Source organism: Talpa occidentalis, unplaced genomic scaffold (assembly GCF_014898055.3).
Source record: "Talpa occidentalis isolate TD23 unplaced genomic scaffold, MPIMG_talOcc4v2.1 talOcc4.10, whole genome shotgun sequence".
NCBI classification, from domain to species: domain Eukaryota; kingdom Metazoa; phylum Chordata; class Mammalia; order Eulipotyphla; family Talpidae; genus Talpa; species Talpa occidentalis.
This window is the reverse complement of record NW_023600993.1, coordinates 104,645,958-104,652,900: the sequence shown is the minus strand read 5'-3', so window position 1 is coordinate 104,652,900 and position 6,943 is coordinate 104,645,958. Positions and strand designations below refer to the sequence as shown.

Genomic DNA, 6,943 nt, shown 5'->3' with positions numbered 1-6,943 from the left:
GAGGGGGCCCTTCCTCCTCAGTGTGCTCCCACGGGAAGAGCTCCCCCACTGCTCCCTGAACCCCATCCTGAAGCACGGGCCCCAAGCTTGACATGTTGGAGAAACCCTCCTCACCCACACTCCTTTGGGAGCAGAGAGCAGGGGGCGCCACGAAGACACCAAGTTCTGCCGCGGAGAAATCCCTGGCCTCGCTTAGAAACCAGGCCAGGCCCTGGAGAGCCCCCCCCACGAGAACCTGAGCTGCACAAAGGGCCAGTGCTCGGCGCCCTCCATGCGCCCAGTCCCTTGCCACGCCTGAGCCCCTGCCCCCACCGTCCTCCTCGGCCCCCCCCCATCACACGTCCAGCCACACAGGGGTCTGGGCCAGGTGCCTCTGGGGCACAGGTGAAGCCGAGCGCCGCCTGCTCCCACCAGGCTTGGCGGGGACCGGGGAAGACAGCAGCTCCCCCACGCCCGAGGCCCAGCTGCCAAAGATGCGTTTTGAAAATAATGAAGGGGCAGATCGCTTAAAAGTCTACCAGGAAGTGTAACCATCGAGGCAGCCATGATGCAGCTCGGGGAGAGAACTGGGAGGAGGGAGGGGAAAGTCTCTGTGGAAAGGGGAGCCTGGGTGGTCTCTGCGCGGTCAGGCCTGGGCTGCCAAGAGCCTGCTCGGGGGCACCAAGCTAAGCTGCCAGTACACCTGCGCCTTGTCTGTTGCAGACGTTGGGAAGGTGCTGCCCATGAGCCGGGGCTGGGAAACAAGGCGAAACTGACCTCCTGATGAGCTGGGGGGCCAGACTCACCCCCAAAACCCGCACGGGGGTGGGGGGTGTATGGCAGTGGGTGACTTTGTCCTCAAAGTCAAAAGGCTGTGAAAAGATGGAGCGGGGCCCTCGACCCCCAGGCCCCTGGTCTCTCTGTGAAACCAGGGCCAAAGGGACAAGTTTAACCCACAAGCAGGTTCATCAGAAAATCAGCGCCGTGGCCTGACAGGGTGGCGGCTCGTTCCCAGGCACCTTGCTGGAAGCGGGTGCCAGAGGCCTTGCGAAAGGGCACCACCCTATTTCATTCATCCACCCTTTGCTCTTTCATCCCCTCCATAGTCCGCGCAAGCCGACTGTGTGCCAGCGCTGGGCAGATGATGGGTCGACACTTTAGGCAGCAGCTACTGGAGGGACGGGGGAAGAGGCTGTGGCATCTACAGTCTCCAAAGGGCCTCTGAACGTGGGCATCCGGGCATCCCCGCCCAGGGAGACCAGCATCCTTCCGGTCATAGCAACTATAGCCGCTGGGGCACTGAGGCCCCCAGGACGTTGCCAGCCCAGTGGCACCCCCGATGCCACCCCAGGCCTGCTCTGAGTCTCCCCTCCACCCCAGCTGGGCCCTGAGTCCCACAGACGCTGAGGGCAGCTCAGCAGGCCCCTTCTGCCACCTCCAGCCGCATGAATGCCGCAGGCCCCAAAGGCCAATCGATTCTGCCCACAGCCCTCAGTCTAGCAACCCGGGCAGAACAGATTCCCCGCTGCCGGCTGCCCCAGAAACCTACTCTCCGGCCTCATAGCCTCACCTGGCATCTCTTTGCGAAAAGGATCACCCTTTTCTGTCCCAAGCTTGCACCCTTCTTGCTTTATTTCTCTCCCAGGGTTACTGGCAGAGAGGTCCCTGCCTCCATGCGGTGCCCTCCAAGGAGACGTGGCAGAGAGGGGTTTGTCCCAGGGCCTCTGCCCATGTGTCCTCCGTCCATTTGTCCCACAGATACCCTTGTTCCAGGCAGACGGATCCCTGCTCCGTGGAGCTTCCAGTGCTGCTGATGCCACTGGGGCAGCCACCCGGACCTCACCCAGCCCTGCGGCTCCCTCAGCATGAGCACACGCACGTGCAGGGGAGAAGGGCCGAGGCGGGGGCGCTGGCGGCTGTCCCAGCCGGGGCCGGCAAAGGGAGGCTCGATAGGTGAGTCCCTCTCTCATGTATGTTTCTCGACCTTCTGAATGAGACATGGGAACAGACAGGGGAGAGGGGGAGAGTGTCCCCCTGCTTTGTGGGGAGCTGAACACCACCTCTCCTTGTTCCTTGCCCTTCTGGAAGGGCAGAGAGGCAGGGAGCCTGGGAAGGAGGGGAGGGCCAGCGAGGGCGCCGTCCCACACAGGCTGACGGTGCTGCCGCGGGTCCTGGAGACAGCGTGGGCCCCGCAGAGCCAGGGAGGCCGGATTGACACCCACACCCTATCTCCAGTGGCTGGTCAAGGGTCGCCCCAGGGTGGGGAGGGTCAGCACTGGGGGAAGTGGGCTCTGGGAGCCCCAGGGCAGAGAGCAGGCCTGCAGGAGCCTGGGGCGGCGGGGAGAGGCTCTGAGAGGGGGCGGGCATGTTCAGGCCGCGCAGACCCTGCAGGTGACGTCTGACCGCGCTGGATCCAGGCTCAGAACAGATGCCTGTCTCCTACCCGCGCCTCAGCCATTTCCAGAAGGAATATTATGGCCCACGGACACACAGCCGCCAGCCCACGCTTCACGCCTCCGTTAGCTCAGTGCCTCTGCTTATGCTAACCGCACCACTCGCTCCCCCGGCTCCTTTGGGGGGAGCTGATGACCTCTTCCCTCTTCCCCTGCCCTCCAGGCCTGCTTCCCCAAGGAGCAGAAACAAAACAAATCTAACTGAGAAGCAAGTGAATCAATTCAGAGTTTCTCTAAGCCGCAGAGCTCTGTGGCTGGCTTGGGGCGGGTGGGAAATGAGGTTCTCCCATCGGAAACCGAGCGCGTATGCATATTTAATACAGAACAAACTTTCTGGGGATAGAGCACAAACCAATGACGCAAACAGATCCGCCGGCCATTCGTCAGCTCTGCGCGCGGAGGCTCCGGCCCACGGCCCAGCACGGCCAAGATCAGCCTCAGGTTGTGGAGGTGAGGCCGCTGAGGGCCTGACCACCAGACGTCCATCGCTATGCCGCTGGCCTGGGGGGCTAGGGCCTGGGGAACCAGAGAAGCCCCTGGGGTCTTCTTGCTCTGCTCTGACCTCGAGACTAAGACCCCAGCCCCCAGGCCCTGCAGGATGTAACCTTGCCTGCGTGTCTCCCCAGCCCTCCCCCACCCTTCGATGCCCCACAGCCCCTGCCTTCTCTCCTGCCCGCCAGCCAAGCCCTTCTGGTCCCAGGGCCTTTGCACCTGCCACCCCTTCTGCCTGAAAGCCCTGCCGTGGGTTTTGTTTCTGGCTCCTTGTCACCCAGGCCCTCCTTTCAGGGGTCCTGCCCAGCAATACCGCCTCTCACAACCTAGACCCCTACGCGCTTTTATTTTCTTCAGAGCATTTTCATTTTTTGAAATTCTTTCTGTCTGGTTGTTTCAAGTACCACCTGAGAGGTGGCCTCCAGGAGGAAAAGGCTGCCTCTGTCTTTGGTCCCCGCTGCACCCCTCCTGCACCCCTCCATGCCAAGAACAGAGTAAGAGCTCAGCAAACACTTGAGATGATGGAGGGAGGGAGGGAGGCAGGGAGGGGAGAAGAGCGCGGGAGAGGGGGAGGGAGGGGGGAGGGGCATACCACCTCGGGTTCCATGTGACCTCACCGCCATCAACGGTTGTAGGATTCTTGGGGATGACCAAGGACAGGGGAATAAAAATCATAAAAATGATCGAGATCAACGTGCATGCAAGCACAGGCATGTGTGCATACATGTGTGTGCTCCCCAAAATCCAGAGCCCAGAACCACAGCCAAGACTGAGTTCCGTTCTCACGCTGTCCTAGGCGCCGCCCCGAACACTGTAGATGGTTCGGTAACCCCAGTCTCACGCACAACCTCCGAAATACGCTCCTACCCGGACATGACAGGTAAGGAAGCCGGGGCTCAGCGAGGGTGGGTGCTCGCTGGAGGGCACACGGTGTGGATGCCACTCCTTGGCTCGCCTCCCAGGATGGGCCCACCCGCACCCGCTGCGGGCACCTTGGCCTTGCCCCCCTGTGATCCTGGCTCAGCTGCTCGAGGCCCACATCGGGGGCTCAGGGACCAGGAGTAAGATACTTCACGGGGCTCTGGGGACCCGTGAAAGGCAAGCAGCCCCTAGAGCTCCCCAACACGCCGGGCCACCGCTCCAGCGCTATTTCTCAGGATTTTATGACCTGGCTTGCGGACGGCATCTGTTGCTCAGCGGAGGTGTGAGGCCTGAGGGAAGAGAAAAACGGGGGGTGTGGGGGGGGAGCCAGCCCGGCACATACGGGTGGGGGTGCAGCTGCAGGAAAGAACAGCTCCCAGGAGGGGAGAGGGGTTCAGACACACATGGTCACTCCCACTTTCTGCAGCAGCTCGACCCCCCAACCCAAGAGTGTCTACCTGCACAAAGCCCAGAGCCCCAGCACCCTAAGGGTTAAGTCCCTTCCCAGCAGCTGTCACCTGCCCCTCCCCCTCCACGGGGTAATGAGGGAAATGTCAGCAGAAGCAATTGCTGGGAGCCCTACAGAGAAACTGCCCTATTGAGTTTTTTAAATTAAATCTATTTATAATTTATACCCTGCCTGCTTCCAAAAAGGATTTGAGGTGGTTTACGATAAACGACACGTAAAATGGAAAGAAAGAGAAAAATCAAGAACACCTCGCAGGAGGAGGGAGCAGAAAATCTCCCACAGACGCAGGCCAAGGGAAATGGTGACAGACTCGATGTTCCAGCCAGGCTCCCTGCGTCCTGGCAGCTGAGGCAAAAAGGAAAACAGTTGCATGGTCCCACCTCTCTCTCAGTGACTCCGGGAAACTTGCTGATCTTCAGAGCAACTAGGTTGACTGGCTGCACCTTCTCAACCCTTTCTAGCCTGCTCCTCTGTCCTCCCAGCTGCCTGACTCCACACAGGGCCACAGGGCCTCTGGCACAAGCCTCCCCCCGGCCCCCACCGCCTCGTTGGTATTACCTACGGGCCCCTGGGCTGCCCCGTGGAGGTGCCATTGTGCCCAAAACAGGCCCCCTTCTTCAAAACACCTCAGTTTACCACCTTCACCCCCTTCCAGAACACCTATTGAAATAGACTCATCTCCTGACCTCTGACTCTAGATGTGACCCAAGATGGCCCATCAGAGTCAACCCTGGAACTTTCCAAGGGAAAGAGATCCTCTCTTCCACTGTGACTGCTGAACTGGGGGAATGTGGGCATGGAGCTGCTTTGCAGCCTCTGGAGGAAAGCAGGACAGAGACATGGTGAGAAAGGATCCTAGTGACATCATTTGAGCACCTGGATCCAGCCACTCCTGCAGCTGACTACTCCTGCACTTTTCTGGTAAAGCAGCTAACAATGTCCCTTTTTCTACCTTGCACCTATTTGAGTTGGGCTCCATCTCCTTGTACATAAAATCCACCTGGCTAAACACACCTGCTGCATCTACAGTTTGGAAGCTTCACCATCCTGGTCCCACTGTCAATTGGTTTTACCTAAGTGGCCCTGTGGGTCCCTGATTCCAAGCCCAGGCCTGTTGACTCCTTGGTCTTTGGCCAGTGAGCCTCCTCTTCTCTCTCTCCCACCTCTTGCTCCCGTGTCTGCTCACTGGACCCTGGGTTTCTCCACCTGTGGCCAACTGAGCTTCCTCTCTGTCTCTCCCTCTGTCTCTCCACAGCCTCCTCGTCTACCAAGCTCATCTCCTTCCCCCACTTCCACTAAGCAAGCCCCGTGACCTTTGGAGCCCCCTGACTCCTGACTTCCACACTTTCTCCCAATCCCAGCTTCTCCCAGGCCCAACTGGAGACCACAGGAAGCACAGGACAACTCACACCTGTGCCAGCCTCCTGCCCAGCTGTGACAGAGCTCACCTTGCGCGATCCTCATAACAAGCCTGCAGGAGAGTCTTCTTTGCCTCCTTTACAGGTGAGGCCTGAGGCTCAGAGTGAGGCCAGAACCCCAGGCCACACAGCTGGGCAGGTGACGCCAGCGTCTAGCTCCCAAGCTGACCTTGTACCTTGCACCCTTGTCCTCCCCCAGCGCCCGTGAGCCTTTCCTTCTTCAACACTGGAGGGCTGGACACACCTAGGAAAGTGAGCTGGGCCTGCTCTGACCCCAGACAGATGCGCGGCTCTCCACAGCCCCAGCCTCTCCGGTGCACAGCACATGTGAGACAGGGAGCACCAGCTACTCACGCTCATGCCCTTGCTGCAGCGGCTGTTCTGGAAGGTTCATTGCTTCCTTCTTCCCTGGCTGACACATAGTGCTTTCGATCTATGAAAATACCAATTAAAATGACAAGGTATAGCCCTTTGCAGCCATGAGACTGACAGAGACTATGAGTTTTGGTACCACCTGATGAGGACACGGATGAGGGAAAACCCTGTCTCTGCCTGTCACCGGGACCACACACGCCATTACCTTGATGGGGACAAACGTGTGACGCTTGTAAACCCCTGAGTAGGCGCCTGTGTCACCTGGCTGCTCTGTGTCCTCGGCGTAGTGCCCGCAGGAAGAGCGGGCGATGGACAGCTGTCAGCCCAGCGCTGAGCCGCGCAGACGGCCCGCGGGGGAGCGCGCGAAACCTGGAAGCACGCAGGGAAAGCACCGCCTGGATGGAAAGGACCACCCCCACCCCACCCCACCCCGCGGCACCTGCCGCTTCTGAGGTCCTGGACATGCCTGGGTGCCTTTAGGGTTCTTTCTCGGGAACTCTTCCAGCCTTCCCTTTTACCCTCCCTTTAGGACATGGTCAACAGCTGAGCCACGGCCCCACCGTCACCACCCCACCCTCGCTGAGGCTTACTCCGGGGGCTCCCAGGCCAAAGTGCTCAAACCTAGCCCCCAAGAACTCCCAGTCTAGGGGGATACCAGCCCGCACCCCCAAACAGGCCATTTCTTGCTGAGGCTGATGTGCTGTGGTGGGGATATCTACCATTCTATCCTCTGGGGAGAAGATTCTAGAAAAGCCTGGGGAGACCCAAGTTGTGGACACCCACAATTACTTGGAAGGCTGGTTAAAGGCCCCCAGTCCAGGGCCTGGCCCAGATCT

At 59.9% G+C, this 6,943-nt stretch overlaps 2 long non-coding RNA genes across 2 annotated transcripts; both read left to right on the top strand.

Moving 5' to 3' along the window:
• Nucleotides 1–3,387: 3,387 nt before the first annotated feature.
• On the top strand, nt 3,388–5,056 carry LOC129146591 (uncharacterized). Its single transcript, XR_008553488.1, has 3 exons — nt 3,388–3,418; nt 3,721–3,804; nt 5,013–5,056. It is a non-coding gene; the product is annotated as an uncharacterized LOC129146591 (long non-coding RNA).
• Nucleotides 5,057–5,167: 111 nt separating this feature from the next.
• LOC129146592 (uncharacterized) lies at nt 5,168–5,948 on the top strand. The gene is made up of 3 exons (XR_008553489.1): nt 5,168–5,235; nt 5,676–5,817; nt 5,932–5,948. It is a non-coding gene; the product is annotated as an uncharacterized LOC129146592 (long non-coding RNA).
• Nucleotides 5,949–6,943: the final 995 nt, after the last annotated feature.